Source organism: Sus scrofa, chromosome 4, assembly GCF_054392235.1.
Source record: "Sus scrofa isolate SSC_HxYL_T2T_F1_AM1 chromosome 4, Sscrofa_HxYL_maternal_Yorkshire_Landrace_v2.0, whole genome shotgun sequence".
Lineage (NCBI taxonomy): Eukaryota > Metazoa > Chordata > Mammalia > Artiodactyla > Suidae > Sus > Sus scrofa.
This window is the reverse complement of record NC_139386.1, coordinates 88,301,007-88,323,485: the sequence shown is the minus strand read 5'-3', so window position 1 is coordinate 88,323,485 and position 22,479 is coordinate 88,301,007. Positions and strand designations below refer to the sequence as shown.

At 41.5% G+C, this 22,479-nt stretch overlaps 1 protein-coding gene and 1 pseudogene across 3 annotated transcripts in view; both read right to left on the bottom strand.

Moving 5' to 3' along the window:
* The window catches only part of ILDR2 (immunoglobulin like domain containing receptor 2), a 170,909-nt gene extending 149,309 nt beyond the window's left edge, over positions 1-21,600 (bottom strand). For all 3 annotated transcript variants that reach the window (XM_085022524.1, XM_085022529.1, XM_085022533.1), the window contains exon 1: positions 21,236-21,600. The gene's annotated coding sequence lies outside the window, so the exon portion shown is untranslated. The remainder of the gene's footprint in view (positions 1-21,235) is intronic.
* LOC146403920 (elongation factor 1-alpha 1 pseudogene) lies at positions 9,142-13,165 on the bottom strand (annotated as a pseudogene).
* Positions 21,601-22,479: the final 879 nt, after the last annotated feature.

The following is a 22,479-nucleotide window of genomic DNA, read 5'->3' as shown; positions in this document are numbered from 1 at the left end:
CTGGAGTTCCTGTATGGTACAGCAGAAACGAATCTGACTAGGAACCATGAGGTTGCAGGTTTGATCCCTGGCCTTGCTCAGTGGGTTAAGGGTCCGGTGTTGCCGTGAGCTGTGGTGTAGGTCACAGACATGACTCAGAGCTGGTGTTGCTGTGGCTCTCGTGCAGGTCAGCAGCTGTAGCTCTGATTCGATCCCTAGCCTAGGAACCTCCGTATACCGCAGGTATGGCCCTAAAAAACAACAAAAAAGCTCCTTTCTGTGTTATTATGCCATTAACTGTATGCATAGATATAATCTCTTGTTTTATTTTTGCTTTTTAGGGATTGTTTATTTAATTTTTAAAAAATTAAAAAATATTTGTGTTTCTAAAGACAAATCTTAGGAATGTTCAAAAAAACCTCCTCCCTCTCCTCCTTTATATATAATCATTTAAAATTTATTATTCTTTTATTGGTTTTTATAATATGAGCAAATGCATATATGTATATCTATATATTATCTATATGCATATTTGGATAATATAGGTATATAAATACATTCACATCTTCCCTTTCTTGTTTAAATGGTAGCATACTATACTAAAACTATGATAAGCGTTTTTCTTCACTTTGCTTTTTCCACTTAAAAACATACCCTAGAGAACCTTCCTACACTGTTGGAGGGAATGTAAGTTGGTGCAGCCACTGTGGAAAACAGTATGGAAGTTCCTCAAAACACTAAATACAGAGCTGCCATATGATCCAGCAGTCCCACTCCTGGGCACATATCCAGACAAAATTATAATTCAAAAAGACAATGCAGGTGTTCCCGTCATGGCATAGCAGAAACAAATCCAACTAGAAACGATGAGGTTGCGGGTTCAATCCCTGGCCTCACTCAGTGGGTTAAGGATCCGGCATTGCTGTGAGCTGTGGTATAGGTCACAGATGTGACTCAGATCTGGTGTTGCTGTGGCTGTGGCATAGACTAGCAGCTGTAGCTCCAATTCTACCCCTAGCCTGGGAACCTCCATATGCCATGGGTGCGGCCCTAAAATGCTAATAAATAAATAAATAAATAAATAAATAAATAAATGTTGCAATTCTCACTTAAAATAAAAAGATAATGCACCCCTAGTTCATAGCAGCAGTATTCCCAATAGAGAAGACATGGAAACAAATGTCCATCGACAGATGAATGGATAAAGAAGATACAGTACATATATACAATGGAATATAGAACTCAACCATAAAAAAGAATGAAATAATGCCATTTTCAGCAACATGGATGGACTTGAGATTATTATACTAAGTGATGTAAGAAAGAGAAAGAAAAATACCACATGATATCCCTTATATGTGGAATCTAAAATATGACACAAATGAACCTATTTACAAAACAGAAACAGACTCACAGAGAACAGACCTGTAGTTGCCAAGGGGGGGCAGGGGAGGGATGAATTGGGCATTTGAGGTTAGTAGATGCAAGCTATTGTATATAGAATGGATAAACAACAAGGTTTTATTGTATAGCATGGGGAACTATATTCGATATGCTGTAATAAGCCGTGATGAAAATGAATATAAAAAAAGAATGTACACATATGTATAGCTGAATCAGTTTGCCGTAAAGCTGAAACTAACACCACTTTGTATATCCGTTATACATCAACAAAAAATTTGCTTGGCAACAACAATAGCAACAAAACACAGTATACCCTAGAGATCACTGCATGTCTTGTACCCTTTTACACTCTATTGTATTTGTGCAGCTGAAGTTATTTATTCAACTGTTTTCCTGTTGGTTCAGGTTGTTGCCCATCTTTTGTTGTTATAAATAATGCTACAATAGTACCTTGTTCATATATGTTGTCAAAGTTTTAGTTATGTTTTTAAGAGTATTCCAAAATCTAGATTCTTAAAATGTAAGCTTCCAGTGTGATTTCTGGGTGAAATGACAAATGCACATATAACTTTGCTAAATATTACCAATTTCCCCTCCATCAGAGTTCTTCTGCTATACTGTTGTGCATGCCTAGCATGCCCAGCAGCTATCCTTTCTTCCTTTCTTCCTCCTTCCTTCCTTCCTTCCTTCCTGCTTTTGGCCCACACCCATGACATACGGAAGTTCCCAGGCTAGGGGTCAAACCTGAGCTACAACTGTCAGCCTACACCACAGCCACAGCCACAGCCACGTAGGATCTGAGCCGAGTCTGCGACTTATACCACAGCTCACAGCGATGTAGGATCCTTAACTCACTGAGCAGGGCCAGGGACTGAACCCACATTTTCATGGATACTAGTCAGATTGGTTTCTGCTGTGCCACAACAGGAACTCCATTCCTAGCAGCTATGCTTTCAAAAGTGCTTGTTTCATCATACCCTTGCTAATAGAATATATCATCCAAATTTTGGATTTTTGCTGATCTTACAGGAGGGAATCTGTATCTCAGTGTAGTTTTAACTTACATTTATCTCTTTTTTTTTTGGTCTTTTTTTTTAGGGCCCCACCCACCATATGGAGGTTCCAGGGTGAGGGGTCGAAATAGAGCTGTTGCTGCCGGCCTGCGCCAAAGCCACAGCAATGCCAGAGCCATGTCTGTGACCTACACCACAGTTCATGGCAACGTCAGATCCTTAACCCGCTGAGAAAGGCCAGGGATTGAACCTGTGTCCTCATGGTTACTAGTCAGAATCATTTCTGCTGAGCCATGATGGAAACTCCCACATTTATCTTATTATGAGTGATTTTGGACATCTTTTCACTTGGCTAACTATAATTTTCATGCTTTTTCTATACATTGTCCATTCATATCTCTGATTATGTTCTCATCAGGTGTTTTCTTATATTTCAAATTATCTTTCTGCTAACAGCCTCAAATTCCAACAAGGATGTTATATACCAAAGAATCCTCAGGTCCTGCTGTGACTGCAGTTGAAGGGTGGTATAGGGACCATGGAGGATCACAGACCATGTGGAATCACCTGGACAACAGTACAGATATTTTCAAATATTAAGGTTTTGAATTATGAGATAAGAAGTATTGGATTTCCTGGATAATTAATTTCATTAACTCATTAACTCAACTAATATTTCTTGAGCACATGCCATGTCAAAACACTGTTTCAGGCACTGGAGACACAATGATGAACTTATTCTCCTACCTCAGGGAGCTAATGGAGACGGAAATGACATTATTCTCTTGATTCATTATTCCCTAAAAAATATACTCTTATTTCATGTGATTTTCCCCATGTTTCCATTTGCAGTATGCAGAAATTGGGGATCAGCCCCACTAGTGGATCAAAAGCAATGGTAAAAACTCTGGTTTCTGCCAGAGAGATGACTTTCAGGGCTAGAAGAGGACCATTGGCCTCATCTTGTCTCATTTGCTTCTTCTGTTGATGGAGAAAAGATCCAGAGATCTCAACACTGCTCAAAGTCATCCAGAACCAGGCCCCTCGTTTTTAGCTTTTACTAGGTTATTTTTACAGCATCAACCTTGTAGAGAAGTTAAAGGAGCAAAAAGAATACAAATGCAACCCTTGCCTCTGGTCCCCATCTGGTCTAGAGAGTAACTCCTATCACTGAGGCCCTGGACAATATTTGGTCAGGCTGTTCCCTGGCGTCACGCTTATGCACCAAGTTACAGAGCTGTCCTGGGTCATGGAACTGGTTCAAAGGGACTGCAGGATGTTTTTAGTTTCATGAGGGTGACAATAAAAGCCAGTTAGAGAAAAATGGGAGCAGGAAGATAAAAGCAACATGCTGAGAGAGGAGGAAGGCTGCTCTGAACTGATAGACCACATAGATTTTTCCTGAAGGAAAGGACTAAGGCTCATGATATGTAGACTTGTGCTTAAGCAAATAACTGTATTTTATTTAGGGGTTCTGGATCACTCTCTGAAAGAGGAAGTTGTGTAATAAAGCCCGGAAGTTAGACTCTTTGGGTCCCTGCTCTGTCACTCATCAGCTGCCTGAATCATCCTCAAGCCGCATCGATCTTCTGAGCCTTGGTTTCTTCATCTATAAATGGAGAGCGTGGCTGTCTGACTAAGCGTGGATGTAAGGATGAAAATGGGTCATGTGTTTTAACGTGCTTTGTAAAGTTCAATGCTTCTACCATTCCTGATCTGGCTATTCATGAACTCTGTTAAACCAGTCCCCTCCCCAGCACCCTGGGCATGTGTACCCATATCACAAGATATTTGGACGTTGTGATCCACCAAGGCTGATTTTTCTAGAAAGCCCTTCCCTTACACCCTGGGCATGTGTATCCATACTGCAAGATATTTATTTTGGGGCGGGGGGTGGGGGGTTGTTTTTTTTTAGGGCTGAATGTGCAGCATATGGAAGTTCCCAGGCTTGGAGTCAAATTGGAGCAGTAGCTGCCAACTTAGGCCACAGCCACCAGCAACGCTGGATGGAGCTGCATCTGCAACCTACACCACAGCTCTCGGCAATGCCGGATCCTTAACCTACTGAGCTGGGCCAGGGATTGAACCCTCGTCCCCATGGATCCTAGTAAGCTTCATTATTGCTGAGCCATAGAACTCCCCATACTGCAAGATATTTGGATAGGGAGATAGAAGTTTTGATCTACCAAGGCCGATTTTTTCTAGAAAATGCCTTAATGAGCACTTTAGTACAATCTTTGAAGCCTATGTCTGGATGCTGGTTGAGAAGAGACACTTTGAATCCACCTCACAAAACTGCTGCTCCAAGGCAGCTGCAGTGTGTACTCTTTTCAGAGTGATATAAAATAATTGCCCGTTGGCACAGTGAGCCCATCTCTTCTCTAGGCAGCACAAAAGAAAACTCAAAAGCATCTCCGGTTTTGATTGCCAACTGGGGGAGGGAATAAAAGCAGCCTAAATTATGGGTCCAGGTGTCTCTCTGCAGGAAGCCATTTACGCCTCTGTGCGATGCTGATGTCACCCCCACCCCGCACCCCATGCTACCTGAGTTCCCAGTTCCGGCTCTCTGGGAGGTCCACATGGTGTAGTGGGGCTAATGCTCCCTGCCTGAAAGATTGAAAAGTTCCTTAACCTGGCAGTAGACCAGGCTGAGAGGTGTCTGTCAGGGCCCCTGGGAACCTGGGCTGTGAATTTTGGTGGAAACAGAATGGCTTATCTTTCCATGGGTAGCCTTGTTTTGATTCAGGAAAAAAAATTTAAAAAGAAGGAAGAAATCAGAGAACATTGTCTTGCTGAGTAAGCCGTGCTTAGTTAACACTTTCAATTGTGGAATATTTCATGTTGCTTTTATGAGGAAAAGGTGGATTTGTTTTAAAAAAAACTTTAAGGAAGAATCTATTCTACTGCTGTGCGGACCATCCTCTGTAAGGCTTTCCAACATCCTAGCTGAAGGCTTTTCACTTTCATCTCCTTTGTGAGTTCTCTTCCACCAAGTGCCATTAAAGATGTCCTGAGAACTCCTATTGGCTCCTTTCTCACCACACACCCTCAACCTCTCCATGTCCACGGGTCCCTCCTGGATGCCTATGACCACTGAAGCATTAAACCAGCCAAAACTCTCTTCCAGATCTCCAAGCACTTAGACCTAACACTCCATAGCTGTTTTCATTATTCTTATTTATTGCTAATCAAACTTATCTTTTTTTGAAAAAAAAAAGGACTTAGGGTGAATTATAAAAATACATAAAAAGTAAAAACTAAATAAAGGTAATGAATAAGGTGAAATCAATGTGACGATAAAAATGCAAAAAAAAGAAATAACGGGAAAAAAATGTTTCACAAATCTCCTTAGAACAGTTTTATATGGTTGCTTGACCTGCATCATGAGTTTGACTTTCAGCTTGCTACTAACCATTGCAAAGAGGGGAGCACAAGTTCATTGTCCATCTATAGCAAATTTGTTGTGCATGAGTAGCAAAAACCTCCGAGTAAGAAGAGTTGAGAGAAAATTCTGTAGCGGATTCTAATCAATAAGAAATTTATGATGTAATGATCACAACATCCTACGAGTGAGTGCAAAAATGAGACCCAATACTGTTTCTAATAATTTCCTACAACAGTGTTCAGTGGAATAATATAATTTGCAAAAGAATTCCAGAAGAAAGCAAGATGGTACAAACCAAGTGTAGATCTGATGGTTTGGCTTGAGTCAAAGGTGAAGAATATTATTACTTTGTTAAATTTTATTTTTTTTATTTTAGGAGAGGTTTTGAAATTTATTAACTGTCAGAGATGTTTCTGGAGTGCAAAATATTTTTTTCTTGGCAGTTCAGTGCAGACATATTTGCTTGGAAAGCCAGCCAATGGGTGTGAGGGTAAAAGTGACAAACTTTTATGAAGGTTTTAATGCCTAATGTACACAGTTACCTAGCAGAAGCCACTGCACCTATTTCTGCATGGAGATGGCCTCAGGAGCTACCAGTGGACAGAAAACAACCCTAGTTTCACTCCAAACTGGGGTTAGCAGTTGAGGCCTCAGGTCTCTATGCCATGGAACAATACCAAAATAGCAAGGAGAATGCAGAGGAGGAGGGCAGGTTGAGAAATGCTAAATGAATAGAATCTTCAGAACTGGCCACTGGATGATTTGAAGGAAAAGAGTGGATTCTGGAAGGACCCTCAGGTTGGGAAAAGACTTTCATTTGTGTTCTTTTCTCTTCATTGTATTTCCTTGGGAAAATTGCTATTGATAAAGAGAAAAGAAGATGCTCAATACTACAGGAATAAGCTCCAAGAAGTAAAGCACCTAGCCAGAGGAAATAATGAGAGGGACCCTAGCTGAACCCTCCTCTCTGCACACCCTTGAGGCTGAGTGAGTACAATCAGGAAAGAAGACAGAAGAGGGGCAGAACTTGAGGCTGAGGTATAAAGAGACTGCTTGGAGTTCAGGAACTCCTTGTGGTAGAGCAGCCTTGTAGGCTCTCAACCTTGGGGACTAAAGTTGGGCAAACACTTGTGGTCCCTACCATCTCTTTCTTTTGGTCACCTGATTTCAGTGCCGCTGTGATTGACCGGTCCATGTAGGTGCATCTGCTCCCACTTGAATGAATGCTACAGTCTCCTTTTTTGCCTCGGGATGATGCCTGGCCACCTATGTGTGCGCAGCTGGTAAGTATGGGGGAGTTTACACCCCCAGAAACAACCATTAACCAGTAGAACATGTATGGGATATAAGCTGGTGAATAAATGCCCTGGTTGTTTATCCCTTCAATGAGACAATTCTGAGGCACATTCTACATAGTTTCTCAGAGAGTCCCCAGTGGCATTGAGCCCTGGTGTTCCACAGCAGCAACCAACTCAATAACAGATTTACTGACCTTTTCACTATCCCTTTCTGTTTATTCATCACTTTAGCTTCTTGATAATCACTTCGTAAGACTGGCACCTTGAACTCAGGCTTTGCTCTCAGGGGAAACTGGACTAAGTCAGGCCCTTTCCCAGAATTAGTGAGCTAGAAGGGTGGGTTAAGGAAACCTCCAGAAGGCATGGAGGGAGTAAAGTAATGAAAAAATTATGTGTTAAGAGATCTGGATGCTAGAAATGGATGTGTCATTATTCATACAGTAGGAATTCCAGGAGGAGACAAATTATTGATTGTAATTATTCATGTTAGATTATCTCTGACTAATTTTATTGAGTAGATCTATCACCTCACAACCACTTAGTTTTTTCCTGCCTTCCAACAAAGGACATAGAGAAGAAATGAACTCAATGGGTCAGGTAGTTTGTCCTTGGGTCATTTCCATTGGCATCTGGTGATCAGAGCCACTTAGAACTCAGTTCAAGCTGGTCACCTTTCTGTTCTAGAACTGAGACACCATAGCTGGTGGCCTTTAGTTGCCTCAACTCATTGGCCTATTTGCCAAGACACTTGTACAAGACCTGCACTTGTACCTACTCTACAACAGCTTCTAGACATCATGAGGAATGCCTTTCCAAGAGAACAAGGGTGCAAGTCTGGATGGATACTTCTCCCTTCATGAAGGAAAGAAGAAAAACTGTGGAGTTCTGTTTCTCTTGCTGGGTGGCCCCTGGCAAGATCAGAGAGGACAATGCTGGTTGTCTACCAGCCATGGCATACTAATCAAGGTCAGAACCATCAAAATGCATTTAGAAATTGTAACATTCACTTTGGTGGCTCCATAGACTACCCCAATATCACTTTCTTCTTCCTCTTTTCTTCCCATCGATCTTATTGCTCTTCTGAAGGTCTAGATGGATTTTCATGCTACTTTCCCTTAATTTGCTATGGTAAATTGTCTCCAACTTCTCTCAGTCTGGAAAGAGAAAGATTTCTGACCCATGAGTTTCCACACTCTCATCAGGAGCCTCCATACAGAGGTACAAAAGGTGCCAACAGATCTCACAGACTTTTATATGAATTACAAGAGCTGCATTTTCAGTCAAATTTTGCCCAGACTCCTAGTGTGGGATTAATATATCAGGCCCCATAACTGAAATGAAAAATACACTGAAAGGAATCAATAGAAAAATAAATGAGGCAGAAGAGCAAATAAGCAAGCTGGAAAACAGATTGGTGGAAATTCACTGCCATGGAACAGAATAAAGAAAAAAGAAATAAAATAAATTAGAACAGTCTAAAAGTCCTCTGGGACAATATTAAACTCACCAACATTTGCATGATGAGAGAGAAAGGACCAGAGAAAATATTTGAAGAGATAATGGCCAAAAACTTCCCTAACATGGGAAAGGAAACACTCAAGTCCAGGAATCACAGTGAGTCCCCTACCAGACAAACCCAAAGAGGAACATGCTGACATGTATGAATCAAGTTGAACAAAATTAAAGACAATATAAGAAAACTATGAGAAAATATTAAAAGCAACAAGGGAAAAGCAACAAATAACAATACAAAGGAATCCTCATAAGGAATCTGCAGGCCAGAAGGGAATGGCATGATAAGTTTAAAATGATGAGAGTGAAAAACCTACAAACAAGACTACTCCAGCCAGCCAGGCTCTTGTTCAGCTTTGATGGAGGAATCAAGAGCTTTATAGACAAACAAAAGCAAAGAGAATTCAGCACCACAAAACCAGCTTTACAACAAATGCTAAAGGAAATTCTCTAGGTGAAAAGAAAAAAATCACAACTAGAAACAAGAAAACCATGAAGCCAAAAAAAGGGGGGGGATTGGGGGGGATTGGGGTAATATTCATTTAACCTTCTAAGCTTTCTGGGCAGACTTGACGACCTTGCCAGCTCCAGCTGCCTCCTTGTCCACCGCTTTGATGAGACCCATGGCAACCATCAATCTAATGTCACAAACAGCAAAATGGCTCAGAAGAGGATAGTCAGAGAAGCTCTCAACATACATGGGCTTGCCAGGAACCATACCAACCCCAGTACCATAACCAGATTCCAAGAATTTGGGGACTTGCATCTTTTCCCTAGAATAATGATCAATCTTCTCCTTCAGCCCAAGAGACCTGCAAATAATGAGCTCTGTGATAATCCAGCACAGGTGCATATCCAGCACTGATCTGACCTGGATGGCTCAATATAATCACTTGACCTGTGAAGACAGCTGCCTTCAACAGTGAGTCATTTTTACTGTCGCCAGCCACACTGCCAGGATGAACATCTTTGACAGACACATTCTTGACAATGAAGCCCACATTTTCCCCAGGAAGAGCTTTTCTCAAAGCTTCATGGTACATTTCAACAGACTTTACTTCAGTTGTAACATCTGACTGGAGCAAAGGTGACCACCTTGCCACTTGACCCATAGGGACAGTACTGGTACCACTCATTTTATACATGTCCTGGAGGGGCAGACACAAGGAATACACTGGCTGGTATTTTGACACTTCAATTTGTGGGAGAAGTGATCCTCTTGCCTCAGAAGATTGTTCTAGATTAGATGTCCCAAAGTTTCCACCCCCCCCTTTTTTTTTGTCTTTTTGCCTTTTCTAGGGCTGCTCCCGTGGCATATGGAGGTTCCCAGGCTAGCGGTCTAATTGGAGCTGTAGCCGCCAGCCTACACCAGAGCCACAGCAATGCAGGATCCAAGCCACGTCTGCAACCTATACCACAGCTCCGGCAACGTCAGATCCTTAACCCACTGAGCAAGGCCAGGGATCAAACCCACAACCTCATGGTTCCTAGTCAGATTCATTAACCACTGCGCCACGATGGGAACTCCCCAAAGTCCCTTTTTTTTAAGTTTTTTTTTTTCCCATTATAGCTGGTTTACAGCGTTCTGTCAGTTTTCTACTGTACAGCAACTTGGTCACGCATGTGTACGTTGTTTTTCTCACATTCTCATGCTCCATCATAAGTGACTAGATATAGTTCCCAGTGCTACACAGCAGGATCTCATTGCTTCTCCATTCCAAAGGCAATTTTTTGCTTCTATTAATGCCAAATTCCCAGTCCATCCACTTCCTCCCCTTCCCAAATTTCCTTTTTAATGGGACTGGTATTGGCCATGTGTTTTTGGCCTTCCTTGAGTGCCATGACCACACACTATGGTCTTACCTTTTCATAGCCCTCAGGGGTTGGAGGGAAAGAGCACTGTCTCCTTTCCTGGGGTTTTCAGGTGGGTTTGTTTTTGTTTTGGGTTTTTTGTTTGTTTGTTTTCTGCCAAATTTCTTGAATTTTGTTCAAAACTCTTTTGCTTCAGTTCCCCTTTTCAAAGCCCTGCCAAGATGCACTAATTAGTAGTGCTCTAACACTGGCCTCCCTCCCTTATTGGGGTCCCAGTTTGGTTCAGTTATAGGTGCTGCCACATGGGCTTTAGGTATTGGGGATCTTCCCTATAAAGGAGGGCTGTGAGCTTTCCAATTAAGAAGTCTGAGAAGCCCTGCTGGCCATTTTCATTCAGCCCCTATATGAGATAATAACAATGGAAATTGCCCTGCCCTGAGAGTGGCTCCTGCCCAAACTGGGTGCCCTATTGGATCTTAGATGGTAGTATCAGACCAAGTCCCCTGTGCCCTGGAAACTAACACAGGATTTTCTTTTTCTTTTATGTCTTTTTAAGGCTGCACCCACAGCATGTGGAGGTTCCCGGGCTAGGGTCCTATAGGAGCTATAGCCGCCGGCATATGCCACAGTCACAGCAACGCTGGATAGGAGCCACATCTGCAACCTACACCAAAGCTCATGGCAATGCTGGATCCTTAACCCACTGAGCAAGGCCAGGGATCGAACCCGCGTCATCATGAATGCTATTTGGGTTCATTAACCACTGAGCCATGATGGGAACTCCCTATCACAGGATTTTCTAATTGATCCCTAGAAGGAGAGGCAGTCCTGAGCCCCGGAACTCCCTACCACAGGATTTTCTAATTGATCCCTAGAAGGAGAGGCAGTCCTGAGCCCCGGTGTCAGCAATTAGGGCTAGAAAAGAATGGAAGGTGGTGGAAAGGGTGATTATATTGGCACAACGGCTGGAGCAGCTGGGATAGCCAGCTTGGTGGAGAAGTCAGAGTTTGAAGCAACATATTCTCAATTTCATTCCTTCCTTTTCTTACTTTTCTTGATGTAATAGTGCTTATATAGGAGTTCCTGTTGTGGCGCAGTGGTTAACGAATCTGATTAGGAACCATGAGGTCTTGCTCAGTGGGTTAAGGATCCTGTGTTGCCGTGAGCTGTGGTGTAGGTTGCAGACATGGCTCGGATCCCGCGTTGCTGTGGCTCTGGTGTAGGCTGGCGGCTACAGCTCTGATTAGACCCCTAGCCTGGGAACCTCCATATGCCATGGGAGCAGCCTTAGAAAAGGCCAAAAGCAAAAAAAAAAAAAAAAAAAAAAAAAATAGTGCTTATACATGAAGGATTCATCATTCTTCCCCACTTCTTCACAAAATAGCTATACAGTCATTCAAAAGCTACTCTAAAACTAAATAGCAATTGATCATCACTAACCATTTTGCTTTGGTATCAACCAACTGGGATTACAATGCAATTGAAAAGAAACTTGGTTACTGCTGTGACATACAACAATTTAAGATAATTACTGGTGAGACAGAAAGGCAAGATGGTAGAAGAGTAGGGGGACACGCTCGCCCTCTCCCACAAACACAACAACAACAACAACAAAACACATCTACAGGTTAAACGACTTGCACAGAACAGCAATTAATCACTGGCAGAAGAACCTAACTCCAATAACAGCAAGAATCTCGTGACATAACTGGGTAAAACAAGAGAAAAGAGGAGAGTGAGAGAAGGGGAATCCGGGCTGGACGGGTGCCCCCAAAAAAGAACTGTGGAGGAGAAAGGGATCCCACACCCTAGAAAGTCACCTACTCAACAGAAAGATCAGCCGAATCAGAGGAATCTCCAGATGCAGAGAAGAGCACAGAAGTAAGTCTGAGTTCTGAAGAGCAGAGTGAGAACTGAACAGATCATCCGAACTACTTACTGGCACAGTCACCAAAAACCGAGATGCTTGGGTGGGGGCTGGGCACCGAGACCTCGGCTCCAGAGTTTAGTCCCTGGAAACGGGCTGGGGTGGGCGGTGCTGAGACTGCTTGGGGGACCAGGAACCAGTCTGTCCAGTTGTCAGGGCAGAGACTGCCTGGGAGACTAGGAAGCTGAGCATTGCAGGTGCACCAGAGCAATATGCTAAGGGCTAGGGGGTGGAAAGCCACATCAGAGGGAACCTGGGAGAAGAGCTGGATCTGCAGGAGAGACAAGGCACCAGTGTTGGGGAGGGAAGAGGAGGAGGGGTGGGCCACCATAGAATACTCCTCACATCACAGCGAGCTCACTTGCCCACCAGCTATCAGAAAGCTGTGCTTCCCAGTGCATCCTGCCTCCCCCTGCCGTGCGAGCCGGACCTGAGGCTGCCTGCCACCCTGGAGGGCTGGCCTCACCATTTGCAGGAAGCCCACCACTGCAAGGGCTTTCCCTGCCCTGGCCTGCCTGCCCTCTGGAGGGGCTACACCCCCGCAGAGCAGCACCCAGCACCACCAGCCCCCGGGGAAAAGGCCCGCAGCCCAGAAAAGCTAGTACAAGCTTGGCCTGGCTGTGCAAATCTGCCTCATTGCGGTGTGATCCTGCCAATCCCTGCTGCCCTTGGGAAGAGCCCCTTGGATTCTCAGTGGCCCAACTGGCTGCTCCCGCCCTTGGGGGTGCTGCACTCCCGTGGAACAGCTGACCAGCACGGCCAGCCCCCTAGAAAAGCCCCACCAGCCAGTAACACCAGAGCAAGCTCTGCTCAGCCGCGTGAAATCTGCTTCCATCGCATTGCGGACCTCCCAGTCCTGTCTCCCTCAGGAAGTCCTCCTTTGCTTCAGAGAGACCCTGTCAGCCCCGCCCACCCCCAAGAAAACTCACGCTGCCTCAAAGAAGACAACCAACAACAGCCAGCCCCCAGGAAACATTCCATAGCAGTGCCAAGGCAATCCCTGCCTGGCCACGGGGAGTACAACTCCACCAAGAAAAAAAAAAAAACAACAAGCAAGATGAAGAAGCTGAGAAACCACCCCTAGTTAAACCAGCAGGAGATCTCACCTAAAGCAGTCAACAATGAAACAGACCTCTGCAATCTGACAGACTTGGAGTTCAAAAGGGAAATAGTGAAAATACTGAAGGAATTTAGAAGATATGAAGGAATTAAGAGAAGATATGAACAGTAATGCAGATGCCCTCAGAAAGGAACTAGAAAATATAAGGATGAGCCAACAAACACTAGAAAATTCACTTGCAGAGATACAAACTGAGCTAAGGGCAGTAAAAACCAGAATGAATAATGCAGAAGAACAAATTAGTGATGTGGAAGATAGAATAATGGAAATTACCCAAACAGGACAACAGACAGAAAACCAAAGGAAAAAACATGAAAGCAATATAAGAGACCTACGGAATAAAATAAAATGGGCCAATCTACACAGAATAGGAATTCCAGAAGGAGCAGAAAAAGATAAGGGGATGGAAAATATATTTGAAGAAATTATCACTGGAAACTTCTCAAATCTAAAGGATACTGATTTCAAGATACAGGAATCACAGAGGGCCCCAAACAAGTTGAACCCAAATAGACCCACACCAAGACACATTATAATAAAAATGGCAAAAGTTAATGATAAAGAGAGGATCCTAAAGGCAGCAAGAGAAAAGCAAAATGTTACCTATAAGGGAACCCCCATAAGGTTATCAGCTGATTTCTCTTCAGAAACACTACAGGCCAGGAGGGAATGGCAAGAGATATTTAAAGTGCTAAAAGGAAAAAAATATGCAACCTAGAATACTCTATCCAGCAAGAATATCATTTAAAATAGAAGGGGAAATAAAAATTTCTTCCAACAAATAAAAGCTAAAAGAATACAGCAATACAAAATCCAGGCTAAAAGAAATATTGAAAGGGCTTCTCTAAACCAAAAAGAAGGATTAAGGAAGCCACAATCAGGGAGCAGTCACTCAGATAAGCCAGCATACAGATTTAATCATGAACATGTTTAAAACAAAATAAAATTAAAAAGAGTCATCAAAATCATAAAATGTGGGAAAGGGATGTGAGGAAATAAATTCTCTTTTTAAAAATTTTTTCTTTTATTTCTTTATTTTTTTCCTTTGTTTCTCTTCTTAATTTTAGTATAATAATGAAGTGTTTGCCTATAGGACCATCAGGCTAAAACATATAATTATAGGAAGGGGTTAGCATTCTTTAAAAACAGGGCAACCACAAATCAAAACCAAACATTGCATTTGCAAAAAATGAAAAAAAAAAAAAAACCACTCAAAGCAGAAAATATTTGGAGACCATCCAACCAAAAAAAGAAAGGAAGAATGGAGAATCATAGAATCAACTGGAACACAAAGTTTAAAATGGCAATAAATAATCACCTATCAATTATCACCTTAAATGTCAATGGACTGAATGCTCCAATCAAAAGACACAGAGTGGCTGAGTGGATAAAAAAGCAAAAACCTTCAATCTGCTGCCTACAAGAAACCCACCTTAGGACAAAGGACACATATAGATTGGAAGTGAAGGGGTGAGAAAAAATATTTCATGCCAATAGACATGACAGAAAAGCAGGAGTTGCAATACTCATATCAGACAAAATTGACTTTAAAACAAAAGACATAAAGAAAGACAAAGAAGAACACTATTTAATGATTAAGGGATCCACCCAAAGAGAGGATGTTACTATTGTCAACATATATGCCCCAAATACAGGAGCACCCAGATACATACAACAAATATTAACAGACATAAAGGGAGAAATTGATGGGAATACAAACATAGTAGGAGACTTTAATACCCCCCTCACATCAATGGACAGATCCTCTAGACAGAAAACCAATAAAGCAACAGAGATCCTAAAGGAAACAATAGAAAAGTTAGACTTAACTGATATCTTCAGGACACTACATCCAAAAAAATCAGAATACACATTCTTCTCAAATGCTCATGGAACATTCTCAAGAATCAACCACATATTGGGACACAAAGCTAACCTCAACAAATTTAGAAGCATAGAAGTTATTTCAAGTATCTCCTCTGACCACAATGGCGTGAAACTAGAAATCAACCACAGGAAAAGAAATGAGAAAAAACCTACTACATGGAGACTAAACAACATGCTACTAAAAAACCAATGGGTCAATGAGGAAATCAAGAAGGAAATTAAAAAATAGATCAAAGAGGAAATCAATAAAATAGAGACTCAAAAAACAATAGAGAAAATTAATAAAACCAAGAGCTGGTTCTTTGAAAAGGTAAACAAAATTGACAAACCCCTGGCTAGACTCACCAAGAAGAGGAGAGAAAGAACCCAAATAAACAAAATTAGAAATGAAAAAGGAGAAATCACAATGGATACTGCAGAAATAAAAAAACCATAAGAGAATACTATGAACAACAATATGCCAACAAGTTTGACAATCTGGAAGAAATGGACAGTTTCCTAGAATCTTACAGCCTGCCAAAACTGAATCAAGAAGAAACAGACCAACTGAACAGACCGATCACTAGAAATGAAATTGAAGAGGTCATAAAAACACTCCCTACAAATAAAAGTCCAGGACCAGATGGCTTCACAGGCGAATTCTACCAACCATATAAAGAGGAACTGGTGCCCATCCTCCTTAAACTTTTTCAAAAGGTTGAAGAAGAAGGAACACTCCCAAGACATTCTGTGATGCCACCATCACCCTAATTCCAAAACCAGACAAAGATACCACCAAAAAAGAAAACTATCCGCCAATTTCTTTGATGAATATAGACACAAAAGTTCTCAACAAAATTTTAGCCAACCGAATCCAACAAATCAAAAAGATCATACACCATGACCAGGTAGGGTTCATCCCGGGTTCACAAGGATGGTTCAACATACGCAAATCTATCAATGTCATACACCACATTAACAAAAGAAAAGTCAAAAACCATATGATCATCTCAATAGATGCAGAAAAAGTACTTGACAAAGTCCAACATCCATTCATGATCAAGACTCTCACCAGTGGGTATAGAGGGAACATTCCTGAACATAATCAAAGCCATTTATGACAAACCCACAGCAAATATAATACTCAATGGAGAAAAACTGAAAGCCTTCTCACTCAAATTTGGAACAAGACAGGGATGCCCACTCTCACCACTGCTATTCAACATAGTTTTGGAAGTCCTAGCCACAGTGATTAGACCAACAAAAGAAATAAAAGGCATCCAAATAGGAAGAGAAGAGATCAAACTGTCACTGTATGCAGATGACATGATACTATACACAGAAAACCCTAAGGACTCAACCCAAAAACTACTTGAACTGATTCATAAATTCAGCAAAGTAGCAGGCTGTAAGATTAACATTCAGAAATCAGTTTCATTTCTATATACCAACAATGAAATATTAGAAAAGAAATACAAAAATATAATACCTTTTAAAATTGCACCTCAAAAAATCAAATACCTGGGAATACACCTGACCAAGGAGGTAAAGGACCTATATGCCGAGAACTATAAAACTTTAATCAAAGAAATTAAAGAAGATGTAAAGAAATGGAAAGATATTCCATGTTCATGGATTGGGAAAATCAATATTGTAAAAACGGCCATACTACCCAAAGCAATCTACAGATTCAATGCAATCCCTATCAAATTACCCATGACAGTTTTCACAGAACTAGAACAAACAATCCAAACATTTATATGGAACAGCAAAAGACCCAGAATCGCCAAAGCAATCCTGAGAAACAAAAACCAAGCAGGAGGCATAACTCTCCCAGACTTCAAGAAATACTACAAAGCCACAGTCATCAAAACAGCATGGTACTGGTATCAAAACAGACAGACAGACCAATGGAACAGAATAGAGAATCCAGAAATAAACCCTGACACCTATGGTCAATTAATCTTTGACAAGGGAGGCAAGAACATCAAATGGGAAAAGGAAAGTCTATTCAGCAAGCATTGCTGGGAAACCTGGACAGCTGCATGCAAAGCAATGAAACTAGAACACACCCTCACACCATGCACAAAAATAAACTCAAAATGGCTTAAAGACTTAAATATACGACAGGACACCATCAAACTCCTAGAAGAAAACATAGGCAAAACACTCTCTGACATCAACATCATGAATATTTTCTCAGGTCAGTCTCCCAAAGCAACAGAAATAAGAGCAAAAATAAACCCATGGGACCTAATCAACTGAAAAGCTTTTGCACAGCAAAGGAAACCAAAAAGACAACTTACAGAATGGGATAAAATAGTTTCAAATGATGCAACTGACAAGGGCGTAATCTCTAGAATATATAAACAACTTATACAGCTCAACAGCAAAAAAGCCAATCACCCAATGGAAAAATGGGCTAAAGACTTGAATAGACTGTTCTCCAAGGAAGATATACAGATGGCCAGCAAACACATGAAAAAATGCTCAACATCGCTGATTATAAGAGAAATGCAAATCAAAACTACCATGAGATACCATCTCACACCAGTCAGAATGACCATCATTAATAAGTCCACTAATAACAAGTGCTAGAGGGGGTGTAGAGAAAAGGGAACCCTCCTGCACTGCTGGTGGGAATGTAAACTGGTACAGCCACTATGGAGAACAGTTTGGAGATACCTCAGAAATCTACACATCTAACTTTCATATGACCCTGCAATCCCTCTCTTGGGCATCTATCCGGACAAAACTCTACTTAAAAGAGACACATGCACCCGCATGTTCATTGCAGCACTATTCACAATAGCCAAGACATGGAAACAACCCAAATGTCCATCAACAGATGATTGGATTCGGAAGAGGTGGTATATATACACAATGGAATACTACTCAGCCATTAAAAAAGAATGACATAATACCATTTATAGCAACATGGGTGGAACTAGAGACCCTCATACTGAGTGAAGTAAGTCAGAAAGAGAAAGACAAATGCCATATGATTTCACTTATAACTGGAATCTAATATCCAGCACAAATGAACATTTCCACAGAAAAGAAAATCATGGACCTGGAGAATAGACTTGTGGATGCCTGGGGGAAGAGGGAGGGAGTAGGAGGGATTGGGAGCTTGGGGTTATCAGATACAACTTGGAATGGATTTACAATGAGATCCTGCTGAGTTGCATTGAGAACTATGTCTAGATACTTATATTGTAACAGAACGAAGGGTGGAAAAAAAAACGCATACATGTAAGTGTATCTTGGCCCCCATGCTGAACAGCAGAAAAATAAATTAATTAAAAAACAAAAACAAAAACAAAAAAAAAGATAATTACTAAAACAAGGACTGATATCTTTTAGCAGAATATACCAGAATTTTAGGAGTTCCATTTAATTTCCAAAATGTGTACATTAACACTGTTTACCCATATGATACAATCCATGAAGTTTTATCACCCCTTATTTGACAATGCCTCCCACCAAATTCGACATATAGAATAAGCCCAATTAGTATTCCTCTCTCTGAGATGGAGAGAAATCAAATTGAGGTTTTCCAGGGATCCTTTGGAAAACCTCAGAGTTAGCTAAAGGTCAAATAAATCTCACCCAAAATTTGATTTTGAGGAAGTTTGTCAAAGTATCAAAAAGTTTTAACCAATGATTAAAAAAAAAAAAAAGATCAATGGCAAATACAGATCACTTAAACAAAGAAACTTCAATTACCAAAAGCAGTTCATATTTTAAGAAAACTTTGTCCCCTTAGAGAACCAGATTTCAGGTTTTGCACCACTTTACCTTTATTTACTTATTTATTTTTGTCTTTTTAGGGCTGCACGCAGGGCATATGGAAGTTCCCAGGCTAGGGGTCGAATGGGAGGTGCAACTACCAGCCTACAACCACAGCCACAGCAACATGGGATCTGAGGCATGCTGTGACCTACACCATAGCTCATGGCAACACTGAGCTCCATCATAAGTGACCAGACAGAGTTCCCAGTGCTACACAGCAGGATCTCATTGCTTGAGATCTCTTGCCATTCTTAACCTCAAAAACTTGATCTCTAGTGAAAATCAAGAAGCAATCGTAAAATGCTTGTCACACCAGCGTTTCCTGATTGACAACTTACGCTTTAGTCTTCCTTTCTAAGACAGAAGTAAATAACTTAGACCTGCCCCACAATTGGTGTTCTAATATTTTGTCCTATTTGAAATGACCCAAATAGTCAATGAATTCTCTTCATTTAACTTTAGTTTCAAGTTAACACAAATCTGGAGGATACTATTTTATATAGACACTCCCGAAGCATAATTATTTCTATAGAGTTTGCCTAAAACCCTTACCTCATTTAGCTCTATTTTATTTACTTAAAAGCTTTGTCGCATTGATATTTTTCCTGCTGACAAAACTTTGTAACAGGAATAAGCTCTTATTTGATTTCTAGTAAACCTATGTATGATAACAGTATTATACTTAATATTGATGATTCTAGACATGTAAACCAAGCCAACAAGCTTATCTAACTTTAACATCAGCTGATATTTCCTAGATCATGCGAACTCAAAATTCATTCTGGCAAGTTTCTTTTATATTTAGCATTTAGATAAGCACTTAATTTCCTTTCAGTCAATTAAATCGAGCTCTTTCACAAGTTTGTATTGTTATAGATGTGTGGCATTGCCAAAACTAACACAGAGAACTCATAGCTCTTTTCCAGAATTTCAGCCATGAATCAGGTGCAACAGGTACATCAGCTACAAAAGAGGTTGGATACAAATTGCATTTCTGGCAGCTGGGACAAGTAAATGTCACCTGTCTAGGTGACTAAATCCTTTTTACCAATATTTATGGAAAAGACACTATTTGTAGCTTTTGCTGATTTTAGGAACCAAGTGGAATTTTTCTCTTCTTCCTGGAAATGTCCTGCTCTCGGATACAAACAGAGCGGACAGACAGCTCTCTCTTTTTTTTTTTTTTTCTTTTTTTTTTTTCTTTTTTTCTTTTCCTTTTCTCCCTTTGACATCAGTAAAAGTTTTAAATATCATGAAACTGATTTTGCTGTAAATGGAGTAACAGTCCCAAACAAGCAAAACCCCAAAGGACCATCAGAAAATCCTAAACAAATGCTCAAGTTTAGTCTTGGGGTTTTACATATACCAACAACACAGGAGACCATAAAGAACATAACTGCACAGGTAAGGAGAGCAGTGTGTGGTGCACAGGGTCCCCTGACTAGTCCCTCCCCTTGTGGGGATCCAATCAGGTACTATAGCCTGCAATTATTACAATAAAATATCTTTTTCTCACCCATGGGTTCCTAGCTGTAATCAGATCACTTTTCTAAAATGTGCCACAGAGGACTTTCCTTAGGGATAGTTGAAACATTCACCATCTTTATTTATTTATTTATTTATTTATTTATTTTCTTTTTAGGGCCACATCCGAGGCATATGGACTTTCCAGGCTAGGCACTGAATCGCACCTGCAGCTGCCCACCTACACCACAGCCACAGCAAGGCCAAATCGTTTAACCCGCTCAGCGAGGCCAGGAATCAAAACCTACATCCTCAGGGCTGCTAGTTGGATTTGTTACCGCTGAGCCACAACAAGAACTCCCTCCATCTTTAAAGATAGAAATTCAAGACAAGCAGACACAAACTGCGCACAAGCTCTAGGATCCAAAGAAACAAACAAATCAGCTCACAAATCAGGTAAAATCCGACCACTCTTTCCTCTCTCCAACAGGGTACCATACGCAAAACAAAATGACTTATTCCAGAGAAAATCCTGAAACAGAGAGGGAATACAACTATTTCCTCGCTCCAACAGGGTACCCCAAACAAACCGGCTTATTCTGGAGGAAAAAAACCCAAACAAAGAGGAAAATTTTCGCCTGTATACACCGAGCGACTTACCCTACTGTGTGCAGCCCACTGGCTCCCACATTGTCTTCTTCAGCGGCCAAGCACTGGGGCAGCCAGTGCCACTTCCAGGAACTTTGAAGGGAAGATCCTCAAAACTAGTGCTCCTGGCTAGGGCTTTACCCAAAAATTTCCCAACCAGGGCCAGCTAGCCACTAGTAGCAAGGCTTCTGGCTGGAGCGCTGAAATGTTTTACTGAGTCCAAGCTGGTACTGCTCACCACACAATAGGCCAGTAAATGAAGAAACAAACTGTCGGGGCAGGAGCAGCGACTTTATTTGGAAAGTCAGCAGGCCAAGGACATGGTGGACCTATATCCCAAGGAACCATCTTGCCTGAGTGAGAACCGGGTTTCCTTTATTCTAAAAGGGGAGGGGGTAACGTCAAACATTTCCTGCTTCCTTTCAGCCTCCAGAGGGGAAGTTAATTTCCTCCTCCCTACAGTCATGACAGGTGGACCTGGCCTGGATGTTTCCTGTGAGCTAAACAAAGGTATTTTAGATTAACGCTTATTATCTGGGAGGCGGGGTGCCCAGAGATGGGCTGTTATGTATAATCAAAGCTCATTGGAAACATCACTTTAGTGATTAACTTGTAATAGAATACAGGTTGGTCTTCAGCTTGGAACCCAGAGTGGGGAAGATGTGGAACAAAGCTGAGCTAACCTGTTGTACGGGCAAGAAGTAACCCTTTGTTATTGTGAACCACTGAGATTTTATGTTTTTACCACGCATAACTTGGTTTAAGTTTGCTGATACAAAAGATGCTTTCCTTGTGTTAACAAAAAAAAGGGAGGTGTGTGTGTGTGTGCTTTTTAGGGCCACACCTGTGGCATATGGAGGGTCCCAGGCTAGGGTTCTAATCAAAGCTGCAGCTGCTGGCCTACGTCACAGTCACAGCAATGTGGGATCCGAGCCGCGTCTGCAACCTACACCACAGCTCCCATCTACACCCGATCCCTAACCCACTGAGCAAGGCCGGGGATCAAACCCACATCCTCATGGATACTAGGATTTATTTCTGCTGCACCACAATGGGAACTCCAGAAAAAGGATCTTTAAAGATGGGCTAATGGTACATACCACCCTGCAACACAGTCTGGCCCTTTCCCACATCTAGCAAAGGCAGATAGATCCATAAACAGTTAACCCTTAAACCACATGGGGTAGGAGTCCAAATCCTGTGCTGTCAAAAGTCTGCATATAACTTTTAACTCCCTAAAAATTAACTACTAATAG